The sequence below is a fragment of the Equus przewalskii genome, chromosome 21 (assembly GCF_037783145.1).
Source record: "Equus przewalskii isolate Varuska chromosome 21, EquPr2, whole genome shotgun sequence".
Taxonomy (NCBI): domain Eukaryota; kingdom Metazoa; phylum Chordata; class Mammalia; order Perissodactyla; family Equidae; genus Equus; species Equus przewalskii.
This window is the reverse complement of record NC_091851.1, coordinates 2,863,425-2,874,063: the sequence shown is the minus strand read 5'-3', so window position 1 is coordinate 2,874,063 and position 10,639 is coordinate 2,863,425. Positions and strand designations below refer to the sequence as shown.

The 10,639-nt window shown below is 47.3% G+C and overlaps 1 long non-coding RNA gene across 1 annotated transcript; it reads right to left on the bottom strand.

Moving 5' to 3' along the window:
- Positions 1–200: 200 nt before the first annotated feature.
- Positions 201–5,461, bottom strand: LOC139078076 (uncharacterized). Its single transcript, XR_011530823.1, has 3 exons — positions 5,353–5,461; positions 4,316–4,507; positions 201–2,802 (listed from the first exon to the last, which is right to left on the bottom strand). It is a non-coding gene; the product is annotated as an uncharacterized lncRNA (long non-coding RNA).
- Positions 5,462–10,639: the final 5,178 nt, after the last annotated feature.

The window sequence follows — 10,639 nt, the reverse complement described above, 5'->3', positions numbered from 1 at the left end:
TAAAAATATGACAGGTTTTCGGCAACTATCCTCTAAGAAACTACCATTTATTGGGCTTTGGTGTAGCATCAGAAAAGAATATCCACAATTATCTGAAAAGGCTGTTGAAACACCCCTTCCTTCCCCAACAACAATCTGTAGAAGAGCAACTTTTCTTCATTTACTTCAACCCAAATAACACCACACGACAGACTGCAGAGGCAGACACGAGCATTAAGGTGTCTTTATTAAGCCAGACATCAAGGAGGTCTGCAAAAATGTAAAAAATGCCATTCTTCTCCTTAAGTGTTTTTGTTCAGGAAAATTTATTTTTACTGAAAATATGTTACTCATGTTAACATTTAATGAGTTTATTATTGTTATTTCAAGACTAATCAATCAATAAATATTTTTATATTTTCCCAATTTCAATAGATGTGGCCCACATAAATAAAAGATCTTGGGGTCTTTAATAACTTTTAAGAATGTAGAGAGTCTCCAAGATTAGAGTTCGAGAACTGCTGATATCTAAGTTCTCATCCAACTTAGCTGTATGGCGAAAGGTGGAACCTTTGGTCTACCAAGATGTCTTTGTCGGTTCCACTCACAGAAAACTCAAGATCTTTTTTTTTTTAATGCTTTTTGGTGAGGGAGATTGGCCCTGAGCTAACATCTGTTGCCAATCTTCCTCTTTTCTTTTTTTTCCTCCCCAAAGCACAGGTACATAGTTGTTACCCTAGTTGTGAGTCATTCTAGTACTCCTATGTCCCCAAAGCACAGGTACATAGTTGTTACCCTAGTTGTGAGTCATTCTAGTACTCCTATGTCCCCAAAGCACAGGTACATAGTTGTTACCCTAGTTGTGAGTCATTCTAGTACTCCTATGTGGGTTGCCACCAGAGAATGACATAATGAGTCATGTGTAGGTCAGCACCCAGGATTGGAACCAGTGAACCCCAGGCTGCTGAGGTGGAGTATGTGAACTTAACCACTCAGCCACGGGGCTGGCCCCAAGAGTCAAGATGTTAAAGGCATCTTTGAGGAGTCCTGAAAAGGTTTCCACACCAGTCTGTCAGCCGAGTTCCAAGCTTAGTCCCTTGACTGAAAGCTCGTCCATGGGCTCAGCCAAGTCTGCACAGTGGTGCAAACGCTTGGTCTTACTAACACTTCTCCTAAGCAGCCCCCTCTCCTTTTAACGAAGGGACTTCTAAGATTAGGTGTTTGCATCAGGGAGGGGCAGGTACATGTCAAGTCCCAAGGACATGCTTCTTGTGTGATCCATCTCTTCACACAGGATTTCTCTAACACCACAGACAGACAAGAGCTACCCAAAGAAGCAGACACAAAGCAAGTCAAACAGCCCCCAGCCCCGCTCTGCAGGAACTAATGAAGAAACGAAACCATGGCAAGATTTGCCTCTTAGATGCTATCTGCATCTCTTTGGATTCCTTGAGTTGGGTGATCCAGAGCTGGAGGACGGCTGGCAGGATGCGCCATGCCCGCTACTGTCACATCCTGCAGGATGCAGCACCCTATCTGTTCGCTCATCTACAAAGACTAGAGTGATCACACCACTTACTCCCCCCACTGACTCCCAAATTATTAAAGGACCAGTGCTTTCAATCCATCTATCATCTTCTAGGCCTGTTGCTGCTGCTTAGTGGAGTACGACAAAGTTTCCACATATCATTTTCTATGTCTAATGTGGATAAAGAGCAGAGGTTCTTGAGAGATCCCCCAATGCAGAAGAGATGCTCGACCTTAGAAACTCCAGAGCAGTTAATAATCATAACCTGAAAACACAGGCTTGTCAACGGTGGCTGTTGGAGTTGGTCAACTTTGCCAAGACCAAGTATTCCATTCCTCAAACTTGGTAATGCCAAGCAGCTTCTTCCCTGAGGCAGTCTCACTTCAAAACGCTCACCTAGAAAACGGCTAAAGAACACTGTCGAGTAGAAGATGACACCCACCGTACCTTATGATTCCCGCAGCATCCCCGGCAGTCTCTTTGGCATCAGATCATAAGCAACATCTTCAGAGCACTTTGCTGCCTTGATTCTCAACCAAAGTCTGCATGCTACTATCTACAGGATGTTTTATTGTATTTCCGGTTTGCATGTTTATAAAGCATTTAAATTACGTAAAATGATACAGATGATTTGCTGATTTCTTAAAAAGATAAAACTAAAAAGACAGCATTTCTCTTCCTCATACCACAATGCTTCACCAATCACACCTTTTTTCTTTTTTAATTTAGTCAGGCTTTTATGTATCAATTCAACAAAATTCAAAGGATCTTCCAAGTGATGGGATGGAGGAATTTCAAAGAAATATGTCAAATTGCAAGTCATGGAAAACATCACAATCAATAAATATAAAAAGATGTTATGTGAGGCGGCTAGTTTCTTTTTAATGCATCGACCTTTTGCAGATGATTTTTAAAAAAGAGATTCAGTAACGTATCCAATGTCACACTTAATTTTTCCAAGAACCACACAAGAAAACTATTGGAAGATGTCTCCCCCGTGCTGGGCCCCAAATGGATATTCTAAAATATTAACTTCTTTCCCTTTTCTCTGAACTCAGATCCTGGTCATCTTCCACCAAATTTCCCTTTCTTTCTTTCTGTCCTTGGTTGTCACGTAGAATTGAGTATTTATGATGAAATAGACCCGCTGACTCAGTCACAGAGAAGAAGGCTGAAGAGCACTTCCGGCTCCAAGTGAGCGCAGTGGACGGACGCACCCCAGCTCCTGGGGATTGTGCTTAAAGGGGCACACCTGCCTCAGGTGGGTAAGGAGAACTCCATTTCTCTGCAGGGAACTGCCATAAATCAGAAAAAGATAAAAGCATTTAAAAACAACAAAGCAGGCAACAGTTTTTGAGTAATTGAGCCCAGTTTTAGAAAACAAGAAATGTCTGTGTCAGTCCCTGTCTTTCAAACATTATTCTCTGTTTGGTTAAGCTATACAAACACCAGGACTCTGATGTAAGGAAGGCTTTTCTTTTTGTACGTTGTACATAAATGTCTTTAATCTTTTGAGTTAGGAATTTATTGGTTGAGTCTTCATGGGTAAATTCAGTAAAGCTCTGAACTGTTTCCTCTGAAAAAAAAAAACAACAGAGCAGGGAGAAGGCAGAGAAGGTCAGCGAGGCTCAAACCAGAAAACCAGCCCCCCACACCAGAAAAGAAAAAAGAAAAGGCATTTTCCTGGCACAGAAGAATAGGTGAGAGTCCTGCTGACCTTTAGCCAGCTTAACTTTGGGGCCCAGGTGACTGCCTGGGGTCAGGTCAGGGCAAAGGGACCTCAGGTGAGCTTAGCAGTTGCAACTGAAGGTTCTTGGAATTTCAACAGCAACACAAACAAAACAAACCACAACACCATGGGTGAGCCTCACAGTTGTGCTCTGGCCACTTGCTCTGCTTCTTCTTGCCTTTTGCCCTTTCTACAGTGCCTTGGCCAAGCCCGCCCCCCAGCCGAGCAGTTCCCCCAAGGTCAACCCATGAACTGGGATCAGCTGACTCCGCACATTGGTGGGCTGTGGAGAACAGGCAAAAGTGCTTTCTTTGTGAGCTGCTTGGGAGACAGAGGGTGTCAGGAGCAGAGAGGCTGCTGCCTCTGGCTTCACTTCTGCTGCCTCTGCCCCATTCCTGCTCACAGCCCGTCCCTACGTCGGTGTTTCCAGGTCCTGGAAAAGATTTCCCGCAGAACGGCTGCAGTTGGATCTGTGACAGTTTTACTTGCTTTAACAAGGAGGGTGCAATTTTACAGCTGAAAGCATATGAAAAGGTCTTACTCTCATCTCCCAGGACTCTTCGGATTTTACATTTTTTCTGGGAATTTTCAAAGGGTTAACTCTCTGAGAGAGAGAAACCAAAGGATTTTTAGAAAGTGGGTACATTAGTTTGCTAGGGCTGCTGTAACAAGAGCCACACACTGGGGCTTAAACAATAGAAATTTAGCGCCCCACCCTTTGGAGGCCAGAGGCCTGAGACCCGGGGGCGGCAGGGGCGTACCGATTCCTCGCCTCCCTCCTGACTTCTGTAGCTCGCTCGCTGGCCATCTTTAGCGTTCCTTAGCTTGTAGGGGGTGCCCCTTCTCCACCTCCGTGCGAACACGGGGTTCTCCCAGTGTGTTGTCATATTGGATTAGCCCCCAGCTCACCTTAACAAAATACGTCTGCAATGACCCATTTCCGAGTAAGATCACATTCTGAGGTCCTGGGCGTTAGGACACCAACATATGAACTTGAGGGACACAATCCAACCCTTCAGCCCACAACAGTGGGTATGCCGGTGCGTTGACGTGTGTGCACAGTGACTCGGCTCCCTTACCAGACGGCCAGTTATGGATGGAACGGGAGCAGGGACTCCGTGTGCACCGGTGAACGGGGTGTTGGCTGGGGACCGCGGTGACAGCTGTCCCGGTTTGCCTCAGACCCAGAGGGCTCCGGAACGTGTCACTTCCAGCGCTAAAGCCGTGGAAGCCCCGCCCGCAGCAGGCCGCGCTCATCACCCCGGCAGTGCCTGGAATGAAAACACCCACGAAAATCAGCCATTCCGGCCGTATTCACACTTCCACCGTCAAACCTGGGCCTGGGGCTGCAGAAAGACTGGCAACTCCTCGGGCTGAGAGGCCCCTGGAAGGCAGGCCGAGGGCCTGGAGCGGGCGGCTCGCGTCTACGCAGTCCCTCCCACAGGACACGTCGGGCACGCGCACACGCTGCTCAGCGGAACCGGTGAACAGAAAGATTCCTCCCTGGGCACTTTCAGAAAGAGGGACAAGAGATTTTTTTTAAAGAGTCATAATTTAGAAAAAAATGAATTATGTTTAAAGAGAGTTAAACATTTATAGAGTGAGGTATAGAAAATAGAGAGGAAAGTACAGACAGACTGATGTATAGTTATTTCAACGTTTATCAAGGTAGAGAATTATGCAGGACTTATCAGGAATTACATGTAAAGAAAGACCTTCCCGTTTGAATGGAGAGGATCATAGAAACATATACGGGGGATTTAGAAAATGATGTTGACAACTGCATAAATTGTACACAGGCAATCACAGAGCAGCACAGAGATAAAGGCGCCCTGAAAGCTAAGGGGCCTTGCGGGAGAGAGTTATGTCAGGCTTCCTAAATGTTGACGAGGTCGGGTGAACGAACGAGCGGAGGAGGGAAGGAATGGCTAACTCCATTCACACGCCCATTCAGGACGGTGGGTCTGATTTACCCAGGGCCTGGGCCGCTTGAACCCTGGAGTTAGGAAGACTGGGTCTGAACCCTCCTCTGTGGCCAGCTGGGGCTGGGACCCAGGACCCTCAGAGGCGCTGGGTAGCATGTGCCTCTGCCACTGAGGACAGGAGCGGTGCTCACCCGACTGGCGCTGTGCTGGCCGAGCTGCTCTGCCGGCAGGGAGGTTGACTGTTACCGCCCCCTCTTCCAGGTTCTACGTTCAGGGGTCATTAGAAGCTTCCTCAGAGCTGAGCCTGAGACAAGGACTCCGTGCCTATAACTATTCGAGAGGTGACCCCAGAAAGCTGGAGTGTGGGCGTGAGCACAGAGAGACAGAAAAGGAGGAAAAGTAATAAAAGGTATGCCACTGAGCTGGGACTGCTGCGGGCCGCCAGGCTCAGCCCACAGGGACCCCAGGAGGAACCCTGTGGATTGTGCCCCAGATCCATCCTGCCAAGACGGGGAGGCTGGGCCCTTTCCCACAGATCCTCCTCCATTGTTAGAGGGCTGGCCGCAGCACTAGCTCCCCCAGACTTGGGGCTTCCTGCCCACGGCTGAGTGAAAAAAGTCCCCGGGACCCCCAAACAGCCAAGCCCTAGGGAGACGGGCCTAGTTCCAAGGGCCCCTCCAGCCCTCTCCCATCCCTGCAGCCCTGATTCCAGTTCCGCGTCTCTGGGGAAGGACTGTGCCACTCCTCCACCTTCTCCATCCCTTGTGCTCCCCCGTGGCCCTCCGCCCCCTCGCTTGCCTGGAGCATGTATCTCTCTCAGGTTCTCAGATGCTCCCCTTAGGATGAGGCTGCACTCCTGCCTGTCAGCGGAAGCCCTTCACCCTGCAGAGCCAGCTCTTCTCCCTGACTCCCCGGCTCCTTCCCCGGCATCTGTGTGGTGTGGCCTTCCCCCGGCAGGCCTTGCTGATTTGAGGGCACTGCCAAAGTGGCCACCCTCCCCCACAGCCTTTCTCCGCTGCCTCCTTCTCAGAGAAATCCCACCTAGTTTTCCAACTCTACCTCCCCCATTAGGCCTTCTGTGATCCTGGTCCCACCCCACAGACACACACACACCACCTGCCACGCACACCACCACCACCATCACCACCACAACCTGCGCACACAGATACCACACTATGCACACACACACACCACCTCCTTCCGGTGTGTTCTCATGGTATTTTAGTTAGCACTCTACTATTGGTCACCACATTTGACTTTGTGTTGTAGTTATTTCTCTTCCCTCCCAACTTTTTCTTATTTGGACCTTAAGCAAGTTCTTAAGCCTGGTTAATTTTTGTTCCCCACAAACAAATCAGTATCACGTGTAGTAGCCTCAGTGAACATTAGGTGAATTAAACTGACTACGATAAAATTGGAGTTAGTTTAACAGGGGGAGGACACAGCAGGAAGAAATGCACAGCTGTGAGAACTCCAGGGTCCGTTAGGGGAAGTTGAGCTGTGCATTCTCCTAACACTAAGATGGCAGAGACTCAGGACCTTCCTGACTGCGCGCCGACTGAGATGCACATCCCAACTTCAGCACTATTTCAGCAGGAAGTGAATGTCCATGTTGGGTCCAGAGGCTCAAAGCTCCCCTCTGATGGCAGCATTAGAGGACCTGGAGGGGTGGTTCAACCAAATGAAGTGGGGCTGTGGTGGCTGAGGGCGGGACAAGCCAGGCCGGGGCTTGAATGTCAATCGGAAGGTCCCATGGAGCTGCTACAGGTCTTGGAGCTGAGATGCAATATGATTGAGGTTGCACTTTAATAATGGACCATTAGGTATATTTATGTGGAAAAATCTTCACATTTTGCAAATAAGCCAGGTGTGCATTGTCTGCCTCATTTGGAATTCCACACACAGCTTGATGCTCTCACAAATTCACAATTCAAAATTAATTGGTTTTTAGGCCATGCATTTAGGTCAGATCACCCAGACACTCCATTTCACGTGGTGAAAAGAAATTAAGTCAATTTTCCCCCTGCCAGACCCTCAGCTCTCATCTCGCAGGCCTGGAGAGCAGTCCCTCTGCACGCACGGGAGGAAGACAACCTTTAAAGGCATTCTCATTATTTCTCAGAGAGATGTCATTAAGTACTGTAAACATGTCCTGAATGAGTCCATGTCACAAAGACTGCCAAGTGTTTATAGAATAAAAGCCTATAAGCGCCAAAGTGAGATAAAACAGGGGAGGGGGAGAGAAAGAGGGAAAGAGAGAGAGAGATCTGAAAATAAAAAGGAAAAGGAAACTTCTTCTTGACCAACAAGTTGAGTAAAGGTGTGGACTATAAGGTAAATTTGCCCTGAGGAGCTTCGACCACAGAGGAAAGCAGGGATGGAGCATACCTGGTCCAAGGCCCAGCCTCCCTGGTCCCAGGCTCCTAGGAGGCTTGGCTAATGGATCACACCCATCCTGTCCTCTGAATTCACACCCGGCAGACATCACTAATTGATCACACCCATTTTGTCCTCTGGATTCACACCTGGCAGACATCACTAAGCGATCACATCCATCTTGTCCTATGAATTCACACCTGGCAGACATCACTAATCAATCACACCCTTCTTGTTCTCAGAATTCTTGGCAACAAAGCAGTCCAATCAAGCAATCTAAACTACAATTTAAACTTACAGAAGTTTCTGTTTTGGAGGGGTTCAGGTATTCTTATTTTGAGTCTATGATACTGCACTGTAACAAGAAGGATGATTGGCCAAGATGAGATGAGCACACTGTCTTATTTGGACATTTTCTTATTTGTTATTTGACTCTGCATTGTTGTTTACAATTGAGTTAAGGAGACAAGATGTTCAGAGGCCTGTGTCAATTTTAATCCCCAAGAACTGCCACTGCGTGCACGCACAAGCCTGAGGACAATGCCTGGAATAGATGGTACATGGAATTGAGGAGGATCAGTGTGTTCACTTCCAAGGAGGAATGGCAGCATCAAGGCCTTCCTTTGGGGCTCTGCCCACAGCTAGCAGAAACCCTGAATCCTGTCATGCAGACAGCAGAAGTGCCTGGGAGTTCATGTTCCTCCTGGGCAGGTCTTGGCCATTGATTGGCAGTGTTCAAGTGCAGCCGCCTTGCCTTAGGAGAGGAAAATTCTGAGGTGCACCTGAGGCTCCAGAGGCCCTGCAGTCAGGAAAGTTACCTTCTGCGCGACTTTGAGAGCACACACCTGCTTGGCTTCCTCCCTTCCTACCATGCTTCTCCACTTCCTCACTAGCCCTGGGAAGACTTTCTTAATACATTATCACCTGCACATGAATTTTCATCTTGGGCACAGAAGGAGAAGGAGATAATAAGCTCTTAGAGGGCACAGTGCAAGCCCCACCTGTGTTTTGTCACTCTAAGGTGGGCCAGACAGCCTCCGAGATTCCACTTGACTTCTTCTCCCATGGTGTGCCAGCCATGTCTACACCCTGGAGAACCAGGGACTGGAGCAGTGGGGGCAGACCTGACGGGCTGTACAGGTGTCCTTCCGTGGTGAGAGTGTACATCATCTGCCTCACAAGCAAGAACTATGTGGAGCCCTAGGAAAAATGTCACCACATCAGCTGATATCAAACCACTCAAGACCCCCAGATCCACCCGGGAAGATGGATGAGAAGAAACTATCAGGGACCACCAATCTCTGGTAGGGGGTTTTGGAAAAAGTTTTAGGTGTATAAAAATATTTGCTGAAGAAACCGAGGAATTGCAAAGAAAAACAACAAAATAAAAATCATACCACCGCTCAGAAATGCTTACTACTAACATTTCAATATATGTTTTTAGACTTTTATGCACACACGTGCAAATTTAAATTTAAAATTTACAATAGACGTTTTGTGGAATCTGTTTTTATTTGATCATAAATGCTAACCACAGAGTTAGCATTTGTGAAGCTGTTAAGAACTTCAGAAGGCAGTTTTACTTTTTTACTTATTGTATTTCTTGTATTTCACAGGTATAATAATTTGTTCTGCTTTTAAATTAGCAGGAAGAACTTGTGCGCTAGGCTGGGTGTTCATTCTTTCAAATCAATAACCTGAGGGGATGATGCTCTATTCAAACAGAGTCAGCACTGTTCAAAACAACCTTCAGTTGTGAACTTTACCCTAAGGCCTGTGATATTTCTTTTAAAAAACCAGAATGACGGGGCTCTTCATTTGTTTAAAACAATTTGAAGTCTACCAGAGCCAACTGTTTGGGAAGGCAGATGAGAGAAGCGGGTAAAAGTATATGCAGCGAAAATGACAACGTGCCAAGAGCGCAACAGGACTGGATGCTCTGAAGCCTGTGCAGGGCGGACACGCGAGTTTCATGGGACCACACACAGGGGAGGTGAGTGGAAACACACACTAGCCTTGAAAGGATGTCATCTACTTAGATTTACATTTTGTTACATTCGTTTTTTAAATAGTGGTCTCATCCACAGGATATTATTTATATATTCACAAGATATTATTTAGATTTTCATTTCTTTCCTACTCTGGGCCTCTGCTCCAGCTGTGGTCTGTGCCTTCAAGAGCCCATGACCCTATTCAAGACTTCTCAGACCCTCCAGTCTGAATCAATCTCCCCCTTGCCCACTCTGGACAGAATGCAGTGCCCTCGCTGCATGGGGCCCCAACAGAGCGTCAGACCGCGAGAAAACCTACCTTTTCCATCTTTGCCAGCCTCATAGTGCCCCGCATAGTGTTCTTCTCAGAGGTGAAACTTCAAATTCTGACCTGAAAAGATCTGTCCCCATATTTGCACATGAAAGAAACTGGAGTTTATACAACTGGTCCCGCTCCCCCCAGCCAGCGCTCTGATGCTGGACCACAATGCCTCAAGTCAAGGCATGAGACATTCACCCCAGACTCCTGCTTTTGAAAACTGCAGTGCCCGCACAGTAGTCCTGAGTTCTGAGGTCATCAACGTTCAGTCTCTCCTGGAGTTTGCTCTGTCTTGTTTTCCATCTGGAACATAGCTCTCAATGCCAGAGCTGAGATTCTTCACCTGGGGTCCATCCTCTGGGAACTCCTAAAACTGAATGCAATTTTTTTCTTTTCAAGAAGTATGTGTGACTTTCAGCAGATTCTGAAAGGGGTCTGTATTAGTTTTCTGTTGCTACTGTAACAAATTACCACACACTTAGTGGCTTAAAACATAAATTTCGTTTCTGATATTTCTGTAAGTTAGAGATCCAGCATGGGTCTCAAGGGGCTAACATCAAGATGTGGGCAGAGTTCTTCTCCCTTCTGGAGGCTCTTGGACATGATTTCCTTAGGAGACTCTATTTCTTTACCCATTCCAGCTTCCAGAGGCAGCTATGTTCCTTGGCTCATGGCCCTCTTCATCCATCTTCAAAGCCAGCAAGGCAGGGGCGGGGGGTTGTGTCGTTCCTCTGTGCCTTTCTTTTGTAGTCATGTCTTTCTCTGACTTCTCCTTTTCTGCTTCCTTCTTCC